The sequence below is a fragment of the Cnephaeus nilssonii genome (assembly GCF_951640355.1).
Source record: "Cnephaeus nilssonii genome assembly, chromosome: X".
NCBI lineage: Eukaryota > Metazoa > Chordata > Mammalia > Chiroptera > Vespertilionidae > Cnephaeus > Cnephaeus nilssonii.
The window spans coordinates 87,094,853-87,108,902 of record NC_137071.1 but is presented as its reverse complement, the minus strand read 5'-3'; the positions used below and the strand labels follow the sequence as shown (position 1 = coordinate 87,108,902).

Sequence of the window (14,050 nt, the reverse complement as noted above, 5' to 3'; positions counted from 1 at the left end):
CTCACAATCCGGGATGACTGGCTCCTAACCAATCACCTGCCTGCCTGATCACCCCTAACCCCTCTGCCTGCCAGCCTGATCACCCCTACCTTGCCCCCCTGCCAGCCTGATCGCCACTAACCTCTTTGCCTGCCTTCATGATCGCCCCTAACTGCCTCTGCCTGCCTGCCTGATTGCCCCTAACTGCCCTCCCCTGCTGGCCTGATCTCACTCCTAACTGCTTCTGCCTGCCTGATCGCCCCCAACTGCCCTTCCCTGCTGGCCTGATCTTGCTTCTAACTGCCCTCCCCTGCCGGCCTGATCGCCCCTAACTGTCTCTGCCTGCCTGATCTCCTCTAACTGCCCTCCCCTGCCGGCCTGATCTTGCCCCCACCTGCCCTCCCCTGTCGGCCTGATCTCGCCCCCAACTGCCCTCCCTTGCCAGCCTGATCACTCCTAACTGCCTCTGCCGCAGGCCCCACCACCATGGCCTTGTCCGGAAGGAAGTTGGATATCTGGAAGATGGTCGGTAGACCCAGTCTAATTAGCATATTACCCTTTTATTAGTATAGATAGATTATATAGGATAAGATTGCTTAAATTGGGGGGAAGCCTTTTTCAGCAGGAGGAGATGCTCTTGGCACACAAAAACACATAATCTCTATATCTGGACTGATAGCCAGCCATATGCACTATACTGCCAAACTGGTCATTAAAAAATTGAATCACTTTCTTACACCTTACACCAAAAAGTTGTTGCCCTTAAAACCCCTCCTCAGCCCCCACCTTAGGTTCTGCCTTCACAGTTCACCCAGAGTAGGTTCTGATAGGTCAGTTTCTATGCCAGTCAGTGTCAAAAGCTTCGCCTCCTAGGCAGCCATTGGCTCCTCGCACTTCACCCAGATTTGGTTCTGATTGGTCGGTTTCTATGCCAGTCAGCATCAAAAGCTCTGCCTCCTAGGCAGCCATTGGCTCCTCACAATTCACCCAGATTTGGTTCTGATTAGTCGGTTTCTATGCCAGTCAGAATCTCCAAGCCTATCTCTGAGCCTGATCATAGACAGGCAGGACTGATCAGCAGCCACCTCAGGCTGCTGGTGAGTGGACTGAACTGCTGGCCTCTGGGAGAGAGAGAGAGGCTTGGCTGAAGGTGAGGCCCGGAGAGAGAAGCAGGGTCTGATCACCCTGCTTCTCTCTCCAGGCCTCGCCAGTAGCTGCTGCCGCTGCTGATCAGCCCCACCTCTCTCTCTTTCTCTCTCCGAGAGGTCAGCATTTAAGCCCGCTCACCTGCTGCATTTGCACCCTGGAATTTGGTCAAGCCTTTGGTCATTTTGGATGTTACTACCCTGGCTGTTTATATATATAGACTAGAGGCCCTGTGCATGAAAATTTGTGCACTCAGGGAGGGGGTCCCTCAGCCCAGCTTGCCCCGTCTCACAGTCCAGGAGCCCTTGGGAGATGTCTGACTGACGGCTTAGACCCGATCCCCAGAGGACATTCTTGGTGCTGCCTTGGAGGCGGGAGATGCTCCTGCCACTGCGCTCCCCCTGTGGGCGTGCACTGACCACAGGGAGCAGCTCCTGTGTTGAGCGTCTGCCCCCTGGTGGTCAGTGCGTGTCATAGTGACCAATGGTTACACCGTTCAATTTGCATATTAGCCTTTTATTATCCTATCTAATAAAAGAGTAATATGCAAATTAACCATCACTCCATTACACCAACAAGCCACGCCCATCAGCCAATCAGGAGCGAGTATGCAAATTAACCCAAACAAGATGGCTGCAGCCACGGAGCGAGCAGGAGGCTTGGGTTTTCCCGGAAATGGAGGAAGCCAAGCTTTCCGCACACCCTGGCTGGCCCAGGCCTCCACTCAAGGCTACAAAGTTTCAATTATAGAAGATAAATAAATCCCAGATACCAGGGCCTCCGCTTGGGTCGGTGGGAGGCATGGCTGGCCTGCAAACCACCACAGGCCCCTCGCCCAGGCCGCCCCACGCCCCAAGGGAACCCTCACCCTGATCCTGGACACCCTTCAGGGCAAACCAGCTGGCCCCCACCTGTGCACCAGGCCTCTATCCTATCTAGTAAAAGAGTAATATGTAAATTGACCATCACTCCAACACACAAGATGGCTGGCCCCATGTGGTCAAAGATGGTTGCCCCCATGTGGACACAAGATGGCCACCACAAGATGGCCAGCAGGGGAGGGCAGTTGGGGGCAATCAAGCCTGCAGGGGAGGGCAGTTAGGGGTGACCAGGCCGGCAGAGGAGGGAAGTTGGGGGTGACCAGGCCTGCAGGGAAGGGCAGTTGGGGGTGACCAGGCCTGCAGGGGAGGGCATTTAGGGGCAAACAGGCTGGCAGAGGAGTGTTTAGAGGGTGATCAGGATGGCAGGCAGAAGCAGTTAGGTACAATCAGGAAGGCAGGCAGGTGAGCAGTTGGGAGCCAGCAGTCCTGGATTGTGAGAGGGATGTCGACTGCCTGTTTAGGCCTGATCCTCGGGCCTAAACGGGCAGTCGGATATCCCTTGAGGGGTCCCAGATTGGAGAGGGTGCAGGCTGGGCTGAAGGACACACCTTCCCGTCCATGAATTTTGTGCACCGGGCCTCTAGTATAGGATAGTTATCTCAATCACAACATTATTTTAAAAAATTGTAGAATAACATTACCCTGAAAAATTAGAAATAAATCTACATGTTCAATATAAGTATTAAATCCATTATAGTATATCCATTTAAAAATCATGTTTTCTTCAATTTTTTGAAAAATGCTAATATTAAATTTCTTAAAGTGAGATTTTTAAAAAACTATACATAAAGTATTACCCTAAGCCCTGCTCAGGTAGCTCAATTGGTTAGAGCATTGTCCCATTATGCCAATGATGTGGGTTTGATCCCCAGTCAGGGCAGATGTAAGAATCAACCAATGAATATATAAATAAGTGGAGCAACCAACATATCGATGTTCTCTCTCTCTCTCTCTGTTTCTTTCTCTCTCTCCCCTTCATCTCTCTAAAATAATTCAATAAAAATAAAAATTAAAAAATTATTATAGCCCTGGTCGGTGTGGCTTAGTTGGTTGGAGTGTTGTCCAGTACACCAAAAAGTTGTGGGTTTGATTCCCAGTCAGGGCATGTACCCAGGTTGTTGTTTCAAAGCACTGGTCGGGGCATTTGTGGGAGGCAGCCTATTGATGTTTCTCACATCAATGTTCCCCCACTCTCTCTAAAAAAATTATATATAAACTAAAAGCCCGGTGCACGAAATTCGTGCACGGGTGTGTGTGACCCTCAGACCTGCCTGCACCCTCTCCAATCTGGTACATCCCTCTCACAATCCAGGACTGCTGGCTCCCAACTGCTTGCCTGCCTGCCTTCCTGATTGCCCCTAACCGCTTCTGCCTGCCAGCCTGATCACCCCCTAACCACTCCCCTGCCAGCCTGATTGATGCCTAAGTGCTCCTCTGCCAACCCGTTTTCCCCTAACTGCCCTCCCCTGCAATCCTGGTCACCCCTAACTGCCCTCCCCTGCAGGCCTTGTCCCCCCCAACTGCCCTTCCCTGCAGGCCTGGTCACCCCCAACTTCCCTCTTCTGCCAGCCTGGTCACCCCTAAGTGCCATCCCCTGCAGGCTTGATTGCCCCCAACTGCCCTCCCTTGCAGGCCTGGTCTCTCCCAACTACCCTCCCCTGCTGGCCTGATCACCCACAACTGCCCTCCCTTGCAGACCTGGTCCCTCCCAACTGCCCTCCCCTGCTGGCCATCTTGTGGTGGCCATCTGTGTCCACATGGGGGCAGCCATCTTTGACCACATGGGGGCAGCCATCTTGTGTGTTGGAGTGATGGTCAATTTGCATATTACTCTTTTATTAGATAGGATATCACCCTAATTTAGTACGTGTGAGTATATACTTCTTTTGTCCACAGCCCCTAGAGCAGTGATGGGCAACCTTTGGAGCTTGGTGTGTCAAACTTTGCCAAAAACTGAGCATAACTCGGGTAATGTGTCACTTTGAGGAAAAAACATTATTTTGCAAATGTTTCATCCTCAGTAGCAGCAAATGTTTCATCCTCGGCATGCGGCCACCTCAGCGGCCGCGTGTCATCAGAAATGGCTACGCGTGTCAGTGCTGACACGCGTGTCATAGGTTCACCATCACTGCCCTAGAAGATGCTAGTCGAATATCAGGCTTTGTTGCTCTATCCTTCAGAGCATGTCTTCCCTGTTCTCTAAGCAAAAGGCTCTTTTTGACTAGAACCTCTGAAAATGCAACACTTATTTCTACCTCATGGCTTTTCCACTGCTTCTTCTTGCTTCTGGAAGTGCTCTCTCATTTCATTTACTTTTATTTTTTATTTACCTCTTTAAAAGTTAATTTATTTTTATTGATATATAATTGACATTGTGTAAGGTTAAAGTGTATAATGCACTGATTGGATACATTGATATATTGCAATATCATTACCACCTAGCAACACATCACATAATTATTATTTCTTTTTTGTGGTGAGAACAGTAAAGATCTAGTTTCTTAGCAACTTTTGAAGTTTATAATACAGTATTGTTGTCTGTAATCACTAGGCTGCGCATGAGATCTTCAGGGCTTATTTATCTAATAGTTGCAAGTTTGTACCCATAAACAACATCTTCTCAATTCCCCTAACCTCAGCCTCTGGTAACCACCATTCTACTCTCTGGTTTTACAAGTTAGGCTTTTAAATTTATTATTATTTTTCCTTTGTATTGAATTTATTGGGGATGACACTGGTTAACAAAATTACATACGATTCAGGTGCACAATTTTACAACACATCATTTGTACACTGCATTGTGTGTTCACCACCCCAGGTCTCCATCCATCACCATTTATCTCCCTAACCCTTCCTTCATTTCCCTGCTCCCTAACCCACCACCCCAGCAATCACCACACTGTTGTCCGTGTCCATGAGTTCTTTCTTTTCTTTTCTTTTTTTCACTGAAAACATTTTATTGGCCTTTTGGATAAAAACGGGAATTTATTTGCCAGGAAGGATGATGCCATCATACTTCTGCTGGAACCAGCGCATGGCCTCCTCTTTGCTGATTCTGTGTTTGGCCCCAATTCAGCCTGTCCTGCGTTTCTTGTCTGCGATGCTGAAACCTGGCCTACCCAGCACCACATAGAAGTCCAGGCCGTAGATACCAATGCTTGGGTCATATTTGATCCCCACATATATGTGTTCCTGGATCCCCAAACCAAAGTTTCCAGTATCTGAGAAGTTATTTTTTCGTAATTTGTACTCTCGCACCTTTAGTCCTTTCTCCAAGATTTCTTCTGCCTTGGCCCAATGGACTGTGCAGTGGACAGCAATCTTTTCATTTCTCCTGATGCCAAAGGATCTGACGGTGTATCTGGCTTTGGAGAAGACAGGGGTCTAGCCCGTGAGCTGCTCCAGGATCTTGGCTGCCCAGTCAGTCTGTCCCCGCTCTCCCCCACACAGATGTTGAGGCAGAGCTTGCGGATGTGCAGTTCCCTCATGGGGTTCTCCTTTTCCCCTTGATCCTGCGCCATGATGAGAGACAGGAAGAGAGCGAGTTCTTTTTTTTTTTTTTAGGGGGGTGGGCAAGTTAGGCTTTTTTTGGTTCCATGCCTATGTGATAGCATAGTTTTTGTCTTTGACTCATCTCACTGAGCATAGTACGTACTATCCTCAAGGTCCATTTCGCAAATAGCAGGATGACCTTTTTTGTGGCTGAATAATATTACATTGTATATACATGCCACATGTTCTTTATTCATTTATCCATTGACAGACACTTAGGTTGTTTGCATATCTTGGTTATTGTGAATAATGCTAGAGTGAACATGGGGGTGCAATTACCTCTTCAATATCCTGTCTCCATTTTCTGTGGTTATATAATCAGAAGTAGGATTGCTGGATCATATGGTAGTTTTTTAATTTTTTGAGGAACCTCCATACTGTTTTCCATAGTGGCTGCACAGTTTGCATTCCTACCAACAGTGCACAAGAATTCCCTTTTCTTCACATCCTCCTAGCTTGCTATCTCTTACCTTTTTTATAATAGCCATTCTAACATGTGTGAGATAATATCTCACTGTGGTTTTGATTTGCATTTCCCTGTTGATTAGTGATGTTGAGCATCTTTTCATGTCTATTGGCCACCTGTATGTCTTCCATGGAGAAATGTCTATTTAGTTCCTCTACCTATTTTTTAATCAGATTATTTGTGGGTTTTATTTTCTTTGCTGTTGAGTTGTGTAAATTCTTTATATATTTTAGTATTAATCCCTTATCAGATATGTGGTTTGCATATATTTTCTCCTATTCTGTAGGTTGCCTATGAATTATGTTGGTTGTTCTTTTGCTGTGAAACAATAATTTAAGTATTTTCTAAGACTGGTAAAAAGTATTAGAGATGAGGTTCTTTGGTGAATAACACCCTAAGCATCGTGAGCAAAAAGAAAAGGAAAGAGAAATGTTAACTCGTGCTTGATGATATTTAAGGTTTAATAAAGATGTTGAATTGTATTTGGTTGTTTTTTTAATCTCATTATAAATTGTATATTGCCTCTTTCTAAATAAAGATTAAATCAATATGAATTATATTTATTGTAATAAAGAGATTATTTTAGAAAGAGATCAAAATTATGGCAGAAACCACTCATATTCTTTGACTCAGTTGTCTACATCAACATATAAACCAGCTATTTGTACCTCCAAGACATAACTCCATCATCATTTCAGAGAAAGAAAGGGAGAGGGAGAGAGAGAAATATCAATGATGAGAGAGAATCATTGATTGGCAGCTTCCTGTATGATCCCACTGGGGATCAAGCCCGAAACCTGGGCTGTGACCTGACTGGGAATCGAACCCTGACCTCCTGGTTCATGGGTTGATGCTCAACCACTGAGTCATACCAGCTGGGCAAAAATGTGCATATACTAGTACTTTAAGTCTCCATTCTCAGACACTACCATAACAATACAGACAAAAATTTGTGCACAAAGATATTCATCCAAGTGTTATTTAGAAAGCTGAAAAATTGGAAATAATCTAAACCTCTAACATTAAGAGAATAATTGAGTAAATTATGGCATACCTCGATACCAGGATAATGTACTATCGTTACACAATATTATTAGAGGAATATTTAAGGACACGGGAAAATGTTAAAGAGATGAAGTCAAGATAAAAGTGTACCTATGTGGTATGATCTCTATTATGTTTTTTAAAAAGGCCAGAAGAAAAGCTGAAAGAAAACATGCCAAAAGAGGCCCGGGCAGTGTTGCTCAGTAGTTGAGCGTCAAACCATGAACCAAGAGGTCACAAGTTTGATTCCAAGTTTCAGGTTTGATCCCCAGTAGGGGGCTTGCAGGAGGCAGCTGATCAATGTTTCTCTCTCTCTCTCCCGTTCTCTCTCTCTCAAATCAGTAAGAAATATTTTTTTTTAAATATGCTAAAATGGGGATGCTTTGGGTCATTAGCTTGTTTTCCCCGTTATTTTTATCCTTTCTAGTTTGTTAAACAATGTATATGAATTACTCTTGTAATCACAAAAAGATACCGCTTCTCTAATATTGTGGATAGCCTATACCCCACCAGGCAGACACATTTCCATTGTGCAAACAAATTGGGTGATTTCTGTGGGGGTGGGGATTTGAGGCATGGAATTTTAGAGTGACATCCCAAATTAGGCCATGGGGGAAGAATAGCCAATCACTGCTTCATTTCATACCAGTCACAACAGAGATCCTGGAGAAATTCCCCCAAGACACTTGAAGTAATATTTCCCTTTTGTTGATTCTGATTGTTTGATTTTCACTTGCTTAGGAGACCCTCCACTTCCTTCTGGCATCCCTTTTAAGAATTCCCTCCTGTATGAGGTGGCAAAGTCTCACCAAGAAGATCTAAACATTATAATCTGGTTAACAGCTTTTAGCTCAAGGATCAAAGGGCTTGTTTCTCAAAGATAAGTAAGCCTAGGGAAGAGTGTGGTAGGATGGATGGAGAAGGGGCCATATATAAAGCAACAAGAAGCATCTTCCTGGAGTGTCCATTTTATTAGATGATGTGTACTTTTAAATGGTATTTTTATATTACAACCATTTTGGACGTATTCTCTCTAATAAAATGGTAATATACAAATTAACCATCACTCCGCTACATAAGCCACGCCCACCAGCCAAGCCACGCCCACCAGCCAATCAGGGCGAGTATGCAAATTAACCCCAATCCAAGATGGCTACAGCCACAGAGAGCAAGGTTTCCCAGGTAACAGAGGAAGCCAAGCTTTCCATAGCCATTGCAGGCCTAAGCCTCCACTCAAGCTACAAAGTTTCAATTATAGAAGGTAAACAAATTCAAACAAATGGCGGCAGAATGGAGCTTGAGAGAGCAGGCCAGGGTTGCCGGCGGCAACAGGGGAAGCAAAGCTTTCCGCACACCCTGGCTGGGCTCGCCCGCTTAAGGCTACAAAGTTTCAATTGTAGAAGGTGAATTAACTGCCACAGAAATGGCTGCCGCCCCAGAAATGGCTGCCGCCCCAGGCTACAAAGTTTCAATTGTAGAAGGAAAATAAATTCCAGATACCAGGGCCTCCCCTTGGGTTGCCAGGGGGCGTGGCCCGCCTGCAAACCACCACAGGCCCCTTGCTCAGGCCGCCCCACGCCCCAAGGGAACCCCACCCTGATCAGGGACACCCTTCAGGGCAAACCAGCTGGCCCCTACCCCTGTACCAGGCCTCTATCCTATCTAATAAAAGTAATATACAGATTGATCATCACTGCAACACACAATATAGCTGCCCCCATGTGGTCAAAGATCCTGCCCCCATGTGGACACAAGATGGCCACCACAAGATGGCCAGCAGGAGAGGGCAGTTGGGAGCCACCCAGCCTGCAAGGGAGGGCAGTTGAGAGGGACCAGGCTTGCAAGGGAGGGCAGTTGGAGGTGATCAACCCTGCAGGAGAGGGCAGTTAGGGGTGACCAGGCTGGCAGAGGAGGGAAGTTGGGGGCAAACAGGCTGGCAGGGGAGCAGTTAAGCATCAACAAGGCTGGCAGCGGAGTGGTTAGGGGGTGATCAGGCTGGCAGGCAGAAGCGGTTAGGGGCAATCAGGAAGGCAGGCAGGCAAGCAGTTGGGAGCCAGCAGTCCTGGATTGTGAGAGGGATGTCCGACTGCCCATTTAGGCCCGATCCCGCCAGGATCGGGCCTAAACGGGCAGTCGAACATCCCTCCAGGAGTCCCAGATTGGAGAGGGTACAGGCTGGGCTGAGGGACAACCCCTCGCCGTGCACGAATTTCGTGCACCAGGCTTCTAGTTATGGAATAAAAAGCAACATTTGCATGGATTTTTAAAGTAAAATCTAAGGCTTCAGCCTCGCCGGTGTGGCTCAGGGCATGGCTCAGGGTTGGGCATAGACCTACAAACCTGGAGGTCGAGATTTGATTCCCCATCAGGGCACATGCCCCCATTTTGGGCTCAATCCCCAGTGGGGGGCATTCAGGAGGCAGTCGATTAATGATTCTCTCTCATCATTGATGTCTCTATCTCTGTCTCCCTCTCCCTTCCTCTCTGAAATCAATAAAAATATATTTTTTAAAATCCAAGGCTTCAATTGAATGCTATGCTTATAGCATTCATTCACCTCTGCTTTGGAATATTTCTGTGGGAAAATGTGTTAAGTATGGAAAGGTATATTTTTGCTCCTCTGTAAGGTAGGCAATTGATTTCTCCCTGTATCTGAACAATTAGGTTCTTCACAGAACATCTAAATCTGACTACACAGGAAGCCCTCAGGGGAATAAGAATAAGGCCCATTTTATTTAATAACTCAAGATTTATTGAACATGATTTTATTTTTATTTTTTTATTTTTTTATATTTTATTGATTTTTTACAGAGAGGAAGAGAGAGGGATAGAGAGTTAGAAACATCGATGATAGAGAAACATCGATCAGCTGCCTCTTGCACAACCCCTACTGGGTATGTGCCCGCAACCAAGGTACATGCCCTTGACCGGAATCGAACCTGGGACCCTTGAGTCCGCAGGCCGACACTCTATCCACTGAGCCAAACCGGTTTCGGGCTGAAATCAATAAAAATATATTTTTAAAAATCCAAGGCTTCAATTGAATGTTATGCTTATAGCATTCATTCACCTCTGCTTTGGGATATTTCTGTGGGAAAATGTGCTAAGTATGGAAAGGTATATTTTTGCTCCTCTGTAAGGTAGGCAATTGATTTCTCCCTGTATCTGAACAATTAGGTTCTTCACAGAACATCTAAATCTGACTACACAGGAAGCCCTCAGGGGAATAAGAATAAGGCCCATTTTATTTAATAACTCAAGATTTATTGAACATGATTAAGTAAATGAGCAGTAATGATTTCTCTTTTCCCTTCAAAGCTTGTGAAAGGAGTTTTTCTTATCTGCCTACTTGGTTTACATCCTGGAGATTTTATGCAAGACTGGGTAATGTGTTATCTCTACACAGCTTTGCTAGATAAATACCAGAGAGCCCTCTCATCAAGGCTTTCCAGATACATTCTGTAATTGCAGAGTCAGACCTAATTCCAGCTTGTAGATTCCTCTTCTAGAATCTCTTGAATAAACTTTGTCCTTTTGTAATATTTGTTTTTTTCAAATACTAAAGTGACCTATGTTCTCTGAAATGATTGCAAAGCAACTTCTCTGACTTAACTGTGAAATACTCTGAGATTCTACGAAGAAAGGTGGTGCATGCACAAACTCTAATGGAACACAGAGATCTTTATTTATTTATTCATTTATTTTTTTATACATGGATTTTATTTGTGTGGGTTTTTTTTAAATCCTTACCCAAGGATATTTTTTCCATTGGTTTTTAGAGAGAGTGGGAGAGGGAAAGACCGAGAGAAATATCGATGTGAGAGAAACACATCGATTGGTTGCCTCCTGCATGTGCCCCCACCAGGGCACAGGCCTGGGAGGAGCCTGCAATCGAAGTACGTGCCCTTGACTGGAATCAAACCCGGGACCCTTTGGTCCACAGGCCGACACTCTATCCACTGAGTCAAACTGGCTGGGGCCAGAGATGCTCATTTATTCATCCATTATTTCAGTGATATTTGTTAAGCAGCTACTACTGTTCTAGGCACTGTTCTACACTCTGGGGGTTCAATGATGAGCCAAACCTGACACCATCCCAGCCCTCAAGGACTCTTACCCAGAGCAAGAGATATGTCTTAGTTAAATAAGCCACAAATGCATGAATAATTTTAATCAGAATAACATAAACAGGTCTTCTCAGCCACCTCTACTCTGCTCTGGTGTATGGACAAGAGTGTCTGTAATGTTGTATTATTATTCTCATCTCTATCTTCTCTGTACAATAGAATTATACATATGCATGCATGCATTGCTGTGCAACTTTGTAGTTCATCCATTTAGTAGAAGTGGAGTATATTTCCCCATTCTATCAATTTTGAGCTTGTTCATGTGAACTATTTTGAGCAATGATTCCAGTTGGCTGATATTCATGAGCCCAAATGATAGTATATAAATTCTGAACAGAGGCTTTAAGAAGTATCTTGTATTTTTTGCCTCCTTCTTATACTCCTGCCACCCACTAAAAGATGATATGGTACAGGTAGCTGCTTCTCTTTGGTGTGGGGCCTGAAGTGAGGAGCAGACCTGAACCCAAGCCTACTAGTAAGAAGCCAGGATCCCTGAGCCTTGTAGGCCCACAGACAGCCCACAGAACCACAAGCAAGAGAGAAAGATTTGTTGTATCTGAGATTTGGGGGGGGGGGTTGTTACTGCAACAAAAGTTGATAGTCCATCAGTTTATGAATACTTACTGAGTACCTACTCTATGTTAGGCACTGGGTTAGGGGCTGGGATTAAGCAGTTAGCAAAAGCAGACACTGCTGTCATGAAAATCACAGACTACTGCTTACTTTTGTTTGGCTGGCATATGTTTTTCTCATTCTTTCTTTTTATTTCCTCCTTCAAGTGGGGCCAGCATGATGTACTAAGAACATGCCTGAGATCTCAGTGTTGTTTGGTCTGGTCTTGAGTTTCCACCTCCCACCAATCCCTCAACATTTGTTAGACTCTTTGGGCCCCTAGAATGGAGATATTACTATCACATTTTCATTTCCAATGGCATGGAAAATCTGTCTTCCTTGGGAAAAGAAGGGTTTCCTTGCCAGTGTCCAGGAGTTAAAAAAGATTGGAAACTATCCGTATTTTAAAATTGTATCTTGTTATGAAAAAGTTTCCAGTAATTTAGTAGCTTTAAGGTATTTCATAGATGCAAGCCGAGTATGTCTTATGGCCTGGCTGTCTTCTGATCACAAGAACACAAGGTAGAGGCCTCTCCACCTTTGTTATCTGAGGAGAAGAGATTTGTTACTCCCAAAGCTTTGAGAGAACTGATAGGGACTCTGCTTAAAAGTTACAAAAAGGAGATATATGCACTACTATGTGTAATACTTTAAACAATAAAATAAAATAAAAGTTACAAACTTGTTCAAAATTCAAGGCATAGGATATAAATGTGTTATTTATACATCATCTAGTTTAATCTTCTCAACATTTCTAAGGTGTTACTCTTTATTAAAAACATTATCCACCCTGGCCAGTGTGTGTCAGTAGTTAGAGCATTGGCCTGAGCACCAAAGGGTCTCGGGTTAAATTCCCAGTCAATGGCACCTACCTGGGTTGCAGGTTTGGTCCCTGGCCCAGGTCAGGGCATGTGCAGGAGGCAATCAATTGATGTGTCTCTCCCACATCGAAGTCTCTCTCTTCCCCTTCCCCTCCCTCCCTCCCTCCCTCCCTCCCTCCCTCCCTCCCTCCCTCCCTAAAAATCAATGGAAAAAAATATCTTCGGGTGAGGATTAACAAAAAAACAAAGCAAAACAAAAAATCCCCGCCCCCAAATCCAACATTACTAAGTACCTACTAGGTGCCAGATATTATTCCAGATGCCTGGGAATCTATCATTAAACAAACTAGACAGCCCTAACCGGTTTGGCTCAGTGGATAGAGCGTCAGCCTGCAGACTGAAGGGTCCCAGGTTAGATTCTGGTCAAGGGCATGTACCTTGGTTGCAGGCACATCCCCAGTAGGGGGTGTGCAGGAGGCAGCTGATCCATGTTTTCCTCTCATGGATGTTTCTAACTCTCTATTCCTCTTCCTTCCTCTCTGTAAAAAATCAATAAAATATATTTAAAAATATAAACAAACTAGACAAAGACCTCTGCCCCTGTGGGCAGTGGGGGGCGGGGAGAGACAGAAATTATTAACAATCTTAAATAAATTAGCTAAATAGTATTTTAGAATATAATGATTGCTTTGTAAAAAGAGAAAAAGTATGATTATTATCTTCTTTGGAAATAGGGTATTAGTATCAGGCCTTGGTTCAAATTTCAACACTGCCACATAACTAGATGATCCTGGGCAAGTTACTGAACTTCTCTGAGCCTGTTTCATCTATACAACCAGGTTAAATCTCTCTTCAAGTATTGCGTTGAAGACTGTGATAATGCAGTAAAATGCTTTCCACAGTGCCTGGTCCATGGTAAGTGCTCAATGATTGGTAACTGCCTCTGCTGTGAAGTCATATACGGTGCCTGTGGTTGTAGAGATATTAGGGGCCTGGTCAGGATTTGCAACCACATATATTTTTTAAAGCTTTTACATTTAGAAATAATTTTTAAAAAGTTGGAATAACAATGGTACAGAGACTACCTATTATTACCCTTATAACTCATTTGCCCATGTGTTCTCTCTCAGCATACAGATTCATATTTTTATGAACCATTTGAGAATAAGTTACATAATTTATGACCCAATACTTCAGTGTATATTTCATAAGAATAGGGGTATTCCTTTACATGATTGCAGCACAGTTATCAACTTGAGTACATTTAATGTTTACATAATTTTATGTAATCTACCATTGTATGCTAATTTTGTCAATAACCCAATGATGTCCTTTATCATATTATCCCCCTTCTTGTACAGGATCCAGTCTAGGATCAGGTATGCATTTAATTGTCATGTCTCTTTAATTTCCTTTAATCTG

At 44.3% G+C, this 14,050-nt stretch overlaps 1 pseudogene across 1 annotated transcript; it reads right to left on the bottom strand.

Moving 5' to 3' along the window:
- Nucleotides 1–4,991: 4,991 nt before the first annotated feature.
- Nucleotides 4,992–5,527, bottom strand: LOC307095182 (large ribosomal subunit protein uL5-like; annotated as a pseudogene). Its single transcript has one exon. The product of its transcript is annotated as a large ribosomal subunit protein uL5-like (transcript).
- Between the last annotated feature and the right edge of the window lie 8,523 nt (nt 5,528–14,050).